Here is a 12,095-nt window from a genome sequence, read left to right as displayed (position 1 = left end):
CCAAAAAAAAAAAAAAAAAAAAAAAAAAAAAAAAAAGAGTAAGGGAAAGATTTGGCTCAGAAGGTGGATTTAAATATATAAATTTAAATATATTAGTATATTAGTACATTTAAATAATTAGTATTAACTATTATAGAATTGAGCCAGGCAGGGTGGTGCACACTTGTGATCCCAGCATTCAGGAGGCTGAGGCAGGATTGCTGCAAGTTCAAGTCCAGCTTGGGTGACATAGTAAGACTCTGTCTCCAAAAAACAAAAAGAATTGATATATTGATGCTATTAATTTAGTTAATTGACATGTGTCGATTAGTAGTATAATTAATTAGCAGGTATTAATGCAGATATAGATTATCAATTTAATTCTACCAATTTCTAAAGAATGTTTAATATAGTATATTATTCTATGATATAGTTAACATAAAATATTGCCAATAGTATAAATATATTAATAATATAATACATAACTTGTATAAATATATGATGATATAGTATATGATAGTAAGTTATATTAATATTACTTATCATATTTCAAGTTATAAGAATAATTTATAGTCAGTAGAAAAATCAGAAAACAAGCCAGCCATAGTGGCACACACCTGTAATCCTAGCACTTGAGAGGCTGAGGCAGGAGGATTACCACGAGTTTGAGACCAGCCTGGACTACACAGTGCATTCAAGGCCAGCCTGAGCTACACAGTGAGACCCTGTCTCAAGATAGTGAGACCCTGTCCTCAAAAAAATAATACACAGTGAGAGGCCATCGTAAAAAAAAAAAAAAAAAAAAAAAAAGTAAATTTAATTATAAAAAACATTTTTAGCCCACAAAGGTAAGAGAGCAATCCTTACTCTCATCAACACATAAAGCCCACCAAGAAGACAGGCACAGGCTCTCAGAAGCCCTATATTAAAATCAGGAAGGTGCTTCACAAATCTTCCAGAAAACATACTGGGAAAAGGTAATCACTTCAAAGTCTCCATTCACTCAACCAAGAATGAATGGCGCAGATATATAACACAGGAAATATATTCACTTGTCAGTGGTTCCACCTTTATGTGCAGAAACACTTTCACCTGGCCTGAAATTCCCAATTTTCTTCCTTGATTTAGTCCAACATGTAAGAGAAGATTGCTAGCTCCCTCATAGCCTCCACTGAAAAGACGAAAATGTTCTACTGAAGTTCCAATCGGTGCCTGGTGGGGATCCGGGCCCTTGTAAGCCAATCCCCGTACATTAATTATCCTTTGGTGTAAAATCCACAGGAATGACGTCTTCGGATGTGAAGGTCACATTATTGGGCAAGTAGTCATAATCTTCATCCTATTTCCAATGTTTAAAGTAGCATTAAGGTGAGTCACTGCAGGGCAAAAAGTAAACCCATAAAATACTAATGTGGTGATTAGTTCCAAACAAATAATTACCCAACTTTCATTTATGCTGTATGAGTGACTAAATCACATCTTTGCACAAATGATACTAACACAACTCCATTTTATGAACCTGAACAGACCGAGGATATCTATGGTGCAGGTGTCTTCCTGAATACATTATCTGACACAATGAGAGGAATTTCAGGGGATGGGTATTTCACAGTAATGGGATCTAGCTGATTTCTCACATTGTGTCGAACCCTAAACTCTCATGATCAGAGAGCAACAAGTTCTGGTGAAACAATACCCCTAATCCTTCAGAACCTCCAGAGGGCAATGCACGGCCAGAGATTTTTACTCAGGTATCTCTAAAAGAGGTTTCAAAGGCATGAGTAATGAGAAACCAAAAATAAAAACCCCAACTCACCGGCCCTCTTGAGGAACGCATCTGTGCTTGCCAAGGGCTGCAGCTTTAGGGTCAAAGGTAGGTCACTAAATACACCACTAGCAGACTAGTGAGTAGTCCCTGCTTCCCCAGCACCAGGAAGAACCCACAAGAAAGGCTGGCTGCCCTCAGAGAGCTCACTCACAATCTAAGGATGAGGGCAAGAGAAAAAGTATAAAACAATAAGGTTAAAGTCTGACAGGGTTTTGTTGAGGTTGGAAACATGAATTTTTGTACGCTACTGTTAAGAATGGGGACCACTGCATGTGAAAAGCATTACATATAAATTATGAGAGAGCACTGAGGAGCTCATTACACGTAAACTGCCTGACACACGTGAGCTATAACTGTCAGGGTTTGGATTTTACTACGGGGCCCCCCAAAGTCTCAGGTGTGTGGAAAGTGGCTGGATCATGGGGTGCTGTACTCAGCAGATTCCTCCTCAGGAGGTCAGCCTGTTGGAGGTGTGTCGCTGACGGTGTGACCTGGAAGGCTGCACTCATCTCCTGTTTCTCCCGCCCTTCTGCTCCTTGGCTGCCATGAGGTGAGCAGCTTTCCTCCATCATGTCCTACTAAGCTGTTTCCGCCTTGGCGCCAGCTGACCATGGACTGAATCCCCAACAGCCGTGAGCCAGATTAAGCTTCTTCTTTAAGTTGTAGGTACTGGATATTTTGTCCTAGAGACAGGAAAGCTCACTAATATGGATCTTACATGTCTCCCAGAATGTTGAAGGCTTGGTCCTTGTCTCAGTTACTTTTTCCCATTTCTGAAACAAAGTATCTGATACCCAAAGTTAAGGAAAACAGGTTTGTTTTTTTGATTTCTTCTGTTTTGTTTGTTTATTTTTTATTTTTTGGTTTTTTGAGACAGGGTCTCACTATGTAGTTGAGACTGACCTAGAACTCACAATGTAGCCCAGGCTGGTTTTGAACTCACAGCAATCCTCCTGCCTCAGCCTCCTGAATGCTAGGATTACAGGCGTGAGCCACCACGCCTGGCAAGGACAGGTTTATTTGGCTCACAGTTTATAGAGGTTTCTGTCCATAGTTGTCTGGCTCCAAAGCAGGGTAGCATGGCAGAGGGACATTGCAGAGAAACAGTTCATGGGGGAAGAAAATAGCAAAGCCAGAAAGAGGCCTTAGCAGCTTCTTTCTGCCCCTTTAATATCCTATCTAGACTACTGAGATTGGTGCCAAACCAATTAGTGGACTGATTTAGTAATCATACACCCTTAATCCCAGCATCACACACCCTAGTCCAGCCACATATGAAAAAAGCCCCACCTATGACCACAGGAGGCTTTGGAAGGATATCTAGATTCAAACTGTAACAGTCCTCAACACAGCAGTGTTCAGAGGAAGTGCCTTTGGGAGGTGACTGGATTGTGAGGGCTCTGACCACTGATGGACCACAGCTTAATGGGCTACGCAGAGTGGTAGGAACTTTAAGGAGCAGGGCCTGCTTGGAGGAAGTAGGTCACCAGGCGGGGCCCTTGAAGGGCATCTTTTGTCCTTGGCCCCTTCCTCACACATTTTTTCTTTCTTTGCTTCTACGCAGTTACGAGGTGAGCAACTTCTCTCCACCACACGCTCCCCGCCGTGATGTTTTGCCTCACCACAGGTCTAATGCAATGGAGCAGCTGACCACTGACTGAAGCCTCTGAAATGTGAGCCCACAAACCTTTCCTCCTGTAAGCTGACTTCTATCAATTTCTTTGCCACAGTGACATGAAACTAACACAGTTTCCTAATAGATTATGGAACCACAAAAGAGAAAGAGGCCTATCTTTCTTCCTCCTTGCAGCCTATAGCACATTGCAATACATACTTTATTTAATCTTTATGATGAATCCAGCCCAATGGCTTAAAATAAAGAGGTTTAGTTTTAGTCCAGTTGCGCCACTATTTCTTAAGGTACCCTGTATACAGGAGAAAGCTGCAGGCTAAGCATCATGTATACAGTGATATATTTAGGGGCAACTGGGCCTTTTCAAGTAAATATGTCTGCACATGACTTTCCTCTTACAGTCCTGACTAGAACCTGGCTGCAGCACAGAAACGGCTCTAAAGCAGGGGAATCCACTGATGTGCAGGGTACTCTAGCACAGATACCTAAAAGATAAAGCCCTACACACACAGAGGGCGTCACATATTAGACTTTCCAGGGAGAGGGAAGGTGCTACAACAAGCAGCCACACATGTCCCACCTAACTGGCACTTGAGTTTTGCACACTTACTTCTGCGTCCATAAAATCTCCAGGACCGAGAACAGATTTGTCTGCTCTGTACTGTAGGGAAGACACAAAGGTAGAGGGTGTCCATCCAAGAAAGAAGAGTTTACAATTTTACAATCCTTGATAACATTTTGGTTTATAACTAAAAAAAAAATTTTTTTTTTTTTGAGACAAGGTAGTTCAGGCTGGCCTTGAGCTCACTATGTGACCCAGACTGGCCTCAAACTCTCAACGATCCTCCTGCCTCAGCCTCCCAAGTGCTGGGATTATAGATTAATAACCAAATAATTAAAGAACAAGTAAGGACTTGCAACTGCCAGTAATCTAAGCTACTGCCCACCTCACTTTTACATAGATGTAATTACTCTACATACACTTTTTATTAACTTCTCTCACCCCTGCTGTCAGATCTTAGTGGATTTAGTAGTTTCTTTATAAGAACTTGCAATGAAGAGAAATAAAAATCTATTTTGAAAGTTAAAAGTGGGAAGAAAGCTGTGTGCGATGGTGGGCTTTGTAGTCCCAGCTACTTGAGAAGCTAAAGCAGGAGAATCACTTAAGCCCAGAAGTTCAAGGCCAATCTTGGCACCATAGTTAGATCTTGTCTCAGTAAATAAACTGTAAAAAACACAAGATCCAAGCAAGGTCACTTTAAAAGACCACTGTGGGACCAGCACCACAGTAGCCTGCACAAACATATTAACGTATCTAAAGAAAGGATGGGGGTCGATGGTCATGTCGCTCAGTGGTAGAATCCCTGCTTAGCACGCAGGAGGCCCTGGGTTCGATCCCCAGCACCAAAACAATAAAAATCCCATGTATATCGCTCTAAGTATATCGAATGTATTATAATACGACATAATGTGAAAATTTTAATTTATTTTTCTCCAAGTTAAAAGTGAGTAGGCCAGGCATGGTGGTGCACATTTGTAATCCCAGCCCTTGGAGGCTGAGGCAGGAGGATTGCCATGGCGTGGAGGCCAGCCTGAGCTACACAGTAAGTTCAAGGCCAGCCTGCACTATATAGCAAGATCCTATCTCAAAAAAAAACAAAAAACAAAAAACAAGTTGCTGAAGTAACACATGGCATGCAAGAGTCTACTACCAAAGAACATTTACTTGTATTCCTCTTCCAGAATTTCTATAACAGCTTCCCTGATTACAGACTACTTCCTTTGGAGATGGAATATTTACCCCAATTTCAGAGCTTCCTTAAATTTTACAAATTTCATGCTCTTTAAACTTATTACTTCGTCCTGCTTTGTGGAAAAGGGCTGAGTTGTTCCATCACACAAGCAGAAGGCATTCGATACACTTTAGCCAAGTCTAAAACATTCTCAGATTTACGGTTTCAGGTACTATGACACAAACTACTACCTAATTTTTATCAACTCCAATTCAAAATTCTGAATTTATTTACATTTTTAAAAAACAAATTACTGGGGCTGGGGATTTGGCTCAGGGGCTCCACCACCTGCCTCGCAAGTGTAAGGGCCCAAGTTCGATCCCCAGTATCCAATAAATAAATAAAATAAAATAAAAAACGAGTGATTTTCAATGATTCAGTATAGAAAGTAGGTTCAGCGATTAGCTGAGGGCATGTCTTTGAGAGTCAGTGCTCTGGATATTAAGGCCAACTCACCTTTACTGGTGCGAGAGTTTGATCAATTTAACCTCTCTGTGCCTCAATTTCCTCATCTGTAAAACGATAAGGACATTGAGAGTAAGTTATTTCATGGAATTATGCAAATTAGATAATGTCTACAGAGTTCTTAGCAAGAAGAAGGACACAGTAAATACTTTAAAAGTGCTAGCAGCTATTATTATCATTATGGTTATTATACACAATGTATAACATGTGTTCAAAAGTGCATGTATTACCTATTGCTTCAATAATTAGACATTTCTACTTTCTTTTTTATTTTAATTTATTCTGTGTCATGAAAGTTAAAACATACTAAAAGAAAAAAAGGAAATAAAGTGTTTGTAAATGGAGAGGGGAGGAGGGGGTGAAGGGAGGGCACAGACAAGGGGAAAAAAAATGAGAACCAAGACCTGTCATGTAAAGGTACAAGATCCCAATAATGAATTGTACCGTATACCTAAAATGTACCAATAAACTCAATAAAAGTAAAAAAAATTAAAACATACTAACCACAGCTTTAGATATAGTACTGACCAATTTAAAAAAACACTGGATGAGGCTGGGCATGGTGGCGCACGCCTGTAATCCCAGCACTCAGGAGGCTGAGGCAGGAGGACTGCTGTGAGTTTGAGATGAGCCTGGGCTACATAGTGAGTTCCAGGTCAGGTTCAACTACATAGTGAGACCTTGTCTCAAAAAACCAAACCAAAACAAAACACTGAATAATCATTTGCGCACATTCCTCATCTTTAATTTTACATCCTGTTATACAAAGGTACTGTTAACACACACAGTTCTAATTCCTTACAAACCTATTTGTCAAGCTGCAAGATGACACTGCATCATAGTACCGCACAGAACGCTTCATTGAAGAAACCACATCAGCAGTATTCGGTAAATGGTTATGCGTTGAACTGACTTGCAGGGTAATATTAAACATTCCTCATAAGACAGGTATACAACAAATGGGAAAGGCAACTATTTATTTATTTGTTGTTGTTGTTTTGTTTTTTGAGACAGTGTCTCACTATGTAGTGAGACTGACCTGGAACTCACTATGTAGCTCAGGCTGGTCTCAAACTCACAGCGATTCTCCTGCCTCAGCCTCCTGAGTGCTGGGATTACAGGCGTACATCCCGCAAGGTAATTTCAATATAAGACAAAATGTCACTCTTTATGGTTAAACCTTTGGACACTTTAAAACCAGACAACACAAGGTGTTTTAATTCTCGATTCCATAACTGAACACTATTCTGTTAGTTGCCTGAGAGTCTGTAAACTTTGAGGACTGCTCATTGGCTTTTTTTGTTTGTTTTGTTTTTTGTTTTTTGAGACAGGGTCTCACTGTACAGTTGAGACTGACCTGGAACTCACTATGTAGCCCAGGCTGGTCTCGAACTCACAGCAATCCTCCTGCCTCAGCCTCCCAAGGGCTAGGATTACAGGTGTGCACTACCACGGCCGGCCCTCATTGGCTTTTTAAAGTCAACTTCAAATATAAAAGCATCTAGTTTACCAGGCAAAAGCTTAACTGATTACATGTTACATAAAACATACTTTCTATGAAAAGCTGGCTTTTAAAAAGATTGTATCATTGATGTATAATAACTTCAAAAATTATTATCTACTTTTCTTTTTGAGATGGGGAGTTACTATGTTGCCCAGACTGGCCTCAAATTCGCAGGCTGTAGTGATCCTCCTGCTTCAGCATCCCAAGTAGCCAGGACTATACATACACACCACCATGCCCAGGTTTTCCTGTGTGTGTGTGTGTGTGTGTGTGTGTGTGTGTCAGACAGGGTCTCACCGTGCATTCTAGGCTGGCCTCTAGTGCTGGGATTACAGGTATGGATCACCACGCCCAGTTTCCTATGCTTGAAACAAAAAAACAAAAGGCAAAAAGTAAACTGGAGCATATGTGAAGCCCTAGGCCTGATCCCCAGCACCACAAAAAATAAAACAGGCCGGGCTCAATGGCACATGCTTATAATCCCAGCTACTCAGGAGGCTGAGGTAGGAGTCACAAGTTCAAGGCCAGCCTCAGCAATTTAGCAAGCCCTTGTTTCAAAATAAAACATTTAAAAGGGCTGGTATGTAGCTCAGTGGTACAATGTCCCAGTTCAATCCCTAATACCAAAAAAAAAAAAAAGTACAAGAGTTTCCAGTTTCATAATCATAAAATCTCACTGTAGCTTACTATAGTCTTTAGGTCATTCCTGGAGCGTAACCAAAAGCTCAGGTCTGAAGAGCAGAGATCTCAGTTCAAATCCCTTGGCTCTACTACTGGTTAGTATTGTGGTCTTGAACAAATTACTTATCTCTCTAGGCCTCACCCTCCAACAGTGTAAGACTGGGGTAGTAATAGAGGCTGTCTTTGTAGGCTCGTAAGAAGGATTAAATAAGCACAGACAGAAGAACACATTGCCCTACTATAGGGAAACAGTTATGACTGGCTACAATGTCATTTTTTTATTCTAAAGAACCAAATTACAATTTGGGTGCCTTAATCCGAGATTTTCATCATTCCTTAGAAATGTGGACCCAGCATGATTCTTAGCTAACCTGGAGTTTCTCAATGTCATCTCTGCCGGAGTTCGTGCTGGATAATTCTTTGCTGTGGAGAGATGTTCAGAGTCCTGGAATAAGTTGGCAGTATCCCTGGCCTGCAACACTAGATGCCTATAACAACGCTCCCTGCCCCTTATCACACTCACACACTCACACACACACACACACACACACACACACACACACTCTTGCCCCTATGAGAGATAACCAAAAATACCTCCAGCTGAGCATGGCAACTGTCTCCAGCTGAGAACTACCGGGCTAAGGGGAGAGGGCAGGTCCCGCCAGGGCTAGGCGCTATTCTTGCTCAGTTCTAGAAGCACTTCTGATCTGAAAGGGGAGACAAGATCTGCAGGCAACTAAGTGGCACCTGTGGCGGCAGATGATGAGGGTCGACCACTGCGGCCAACAAGGTCTCACGGGGCTTCTGAGGGGAAGGCGCCACCTCTAACCACAGTCAGAGAAAAACTCCAGAGAGCAGGTGGCACTTTAGCCAGGCCCAGTGGTAATTACTATTACTAATAACAACCAATTCCTTCTTTATCAGGGTATGATAAGTCATTTATGTTATTAGTGCATTTATCATATCCTCATAAGGACACTAATTAAATAACTGCCCGGAGGTCCACAGTTAATAGCACAATGCTGAACCAGATCTCAACTCTGTTTCCAAGCAAGGGATACCACCCACATAGCCCCTTACTCCTGGGCCAAAATTTCCGGAAGGCCTTGCCTTTGGGCAGTAGCCCAGTTCTAGACCCTGGTGTAGAAAACTAAACACACAGCCCAGCAGAGACCTGCATGTACTGCATGCTTCTGAGAGTGTGAAGAACCACAGTACCAGCCACCCTCAGGAATGAGCAGAGTATTGATACCGGCACATAGAGACATAATCCCCAACAGAAGCATTAATTCCCATCGGCACATATGAGGTATAAGAAGGCAACATTAGGCTGGGGTACAGCACACGCTTAGCATACGTAGGGTCACGGATTTAACACCCAGCGAGCACAGACACACACATACACACGGAGGCCATGTCGGTGTTGTCGGAGAGTCAATGTTGTTGGTGTACTGAGCCGGACTGGCGGAGGGAAAGAGGTATAGGCTGGAACTGGAAAGGTGGATGGTGCAGATCCTGAATATGGCACTGTAGGATATGGTGCAGAAAACCTTGAATACCGTGCTGCAGGGTCTACGGTATGTTCTGTGAGTGACGGAAGCCCCAGGTAGTTTTAAGTGTGAATCACAGCATCAAAGAAGAAAATAGCCTGAAACTAATCAGCACAGAGGCTTATCTGGAGATGAGAGTTCTTTTTTTGTTCTGTTTTTATTTTTGCTTTTAGACAGTTTTGCTATGTAGTTTTCTAGCTGGCCTTGAACTCAAACTCATGGTGATCTTCCTGCCTCAGCTTCCTGAGTGCTAGGATTACAGGGGTAGTAAAAATGAAAATTCTAAAATCAACTGAAAATACTTAAGGAAAGAGTAGGTAAGTACAGGTGCCTTCTTTCTTCCAGGTTAGAATTGTCACTAAGCTCTGTGGCTAATTGTTTTTTAAACATTTTTTTTAGACAGCGTCTTGCTATGTAGGTCAGGCTGGGCTTGAACCTACTATGTGGCCTAGGTTGGTTGCAAATTTGTGGTGATCCTCCTGTCTCAGCCTTCTGAGTGCTGGGATTATAGGCGTGTGCTACCACCACACCTGGCTTCCATGGTGAATTTAGCCAATAAACTTTTCTGTCCGGACCAGCAACTTTAATTAAGGTGTGGAGTCCCTCCTTTACCAATGTTTGTCTAACCTATCACTAAAACTTCAAAGCAGGAGTATCTGATTATGGGCCTAGCATACTATGTTGTAAAATGTAGTCAAGTGCATTAAACTTCAAAGTGCTTAGAAAACAATGAATCAGGAGCTAGGACTGTAGCTAAGTGGTAGAAGATACACTTAGCACACAGATGGCTCTGAATTCAATCCCTAGCACCCAGAAAGGAGAAGTGGGGACAGGGAAAGAAGAGAAAGGAAAAAAAGAATACAGTTAGTCAATCCTCAAAAGCGTCTGATACTAATAAATTAAAGGACAAAGGGAGGGCAAAAAACAAGGGAAAAAAGGGGGAAAAAATGAGAACCAAGACCTGTCGTGTAAAGGTACAAGATCCCAATGATGAATGTAACTGTACTGTAGACCTAAAATGTACCAATAAACTCAATGAGAGGGGAAAAAAAAAAAGACATTCTAGGCCAGGCCAGGAGAGGAAAAAGTATACAGATCAAGTGCCTGCTCCTTCCACTTCAAAAGCATGGCTAGGACAGTGGCTTTACTTCAATTTTTTTTGTACTATCAAAATAACAATTTGAAATATGAAGGTCAAACAAATTAGGCATAGAGGTGCATGCCTGTAATCCTCACACTTGGGAAGTTGAGGCAGGAGGATCCCCATGATTTGAGGCCAGCCAGGGCAATATAGTAGAACCTATCTCAAAAAAACAGAAAAAAAAAAGGCCAAATAAATGACTTAGCAACATATCACTTCATAACAAAATGTCTATGTGACCAGACATATGGAAATGATACCAACTGATGCCTAACACAGCTGTAGTAAATTTCATTCATTTATGCATGCTTGGCCCTTGTCCTTTCACACAGCTAAATTTTAACCTGTCTCCAAAGGACCCCATTCTGCCTCCTGAGTCTTCTTTTAGTTTTTTCTTTCTTTTCTTTTTTTAGGGTTTTTTTGTTTTTGTTTTTGGTACCAGGGATTGAACTCAGGCCCTTGCACTTGCAAGGCAGGCAGCGGAACCACTGAGCCAAATCTCTGGCCCCTAAGTCTTCTCTTTTAGCATATATAGTGTTTCCTGCCTATATTGCATATTTTAGCACTTGCAAACCTTGTAATTTTGTCCTTACTAGATTTGAAACTCCTCAAATAACAGATTTTATCAACAAATTCTTCAAAATCATAGGGTGATACACATGCCAAGGAAACTGGCATGATCTTAGCTGTACTAAAGTCTAGAACGAGGGCTATGCCAGTGATGACTCTGCTGGACTGAGAGTCTGGTCTGCTTGGAGAAGAGCTCTGACAAATGGAGGCTGAGGGTGCTTTCCATGGAATTTATTACAGAAGTGGGGGTGATGTGCGTAGGATGGAGATGTCTTAGAGGAAACACAAACGCTGTCTTCAAAAGGAAGCATTCAGGAAACTAGCAGTTCTTTGCCTTTTTGCGGGGCAGGTACCAGAGATCAAACTCAGGTCCTTGTGCTATGCAAGGCAGTCAGTGGAACCCCTGAGCTAAATCCCCAGCCCCTCTTTGTGTTTTTAAAGTAGAGGGTAGGGCTGGGGACTTAGCTCAGTGGAGCCACTGCCTGCCTTGCAAGCACAAGGACCTGAATTCAATTTCCAGTACAGAAAGCAAGCGAGCAAGTGAGCAAGCAGAGGGTAGAAGTAGAGCCAGTAGCTGGCAAACATTTCTAATGACTAGAACTGTTTGTAGGGAATAAAAGGAGCATCAGTGGAGGTATCCCAGAAGTACAGCCAATGGAAAGTCTGCAAGTAACTTCTGGCCCAGGGGCTTACCATGCTTTCTTGGTCTTTCCCACGAGGCCAGCACTGCCATCAGTCCTCCCTGGATACCCAATGCATACTTGCTGAACCCATCAAGTCATTAAGTCGAACAGACCAGAAATACAGGAGAGAACCTTGATTCGTCTTGCCCTCACAGTCCACCAGCAAATCCAGTCATCTGTTTTCCAAGCAGATTGCGTTCAGACCACTACTTGTCATTGCTAACTTTCCAGACTTCTGTCTCCAGATTTTTTTTTTTTTTTTTTTTTT

The 12,095-nt window shown here is 41.9% G+C and overlaps 1 long non-coding RNA gene across 1 annotated transcript in view; it reads right to left on the bottom strand.

Moving 5' to 3' along the window:
* Nucleotides 1–12,095, bottom strand: part of LOC104874011 — a 14,807-nt gene that overhangs the window by 1,804 nt on the left and 908 nt on the right. The window contains exons 2-3 of the long non-coding RNA XR_783626.1: nucleotides 11,838–12,003; nucleotides 5,690–5,745 (exon numbers count right to left, since the gene is read on the bottom strand). This is a non-coding gene — a long non-coding RNA (uncharacterized LOC104874011). The remainder of the gene's footprint in view (nucleotides 1–5,689; nucleotides 5,746–11,837; nucleotides 12,004–12,095) is intronic.

The sequence above is a fragment of the Fukomys damarensis genome, unplaced genomic scaffold, assembly GCF_012274545.1.
Source record: "Fukomys damarensis isolate Sample0158 unplaced genomic scaffold, DMR_v1.0_HiC HiC_scaffold_19, whole genome shotgun sequence".
Lineage (NCBI taxonomy): Eukaryota > Metazoa > Chordata > Mammalia > Rodentia > Bathyergidae > Fukomys > Fukomys damarensis.
The sequence above is the reverse complement of the archived record's forward strand: the minus strand, read 5'-3'. Positions and strand labels throughout refer to the sequence as shown.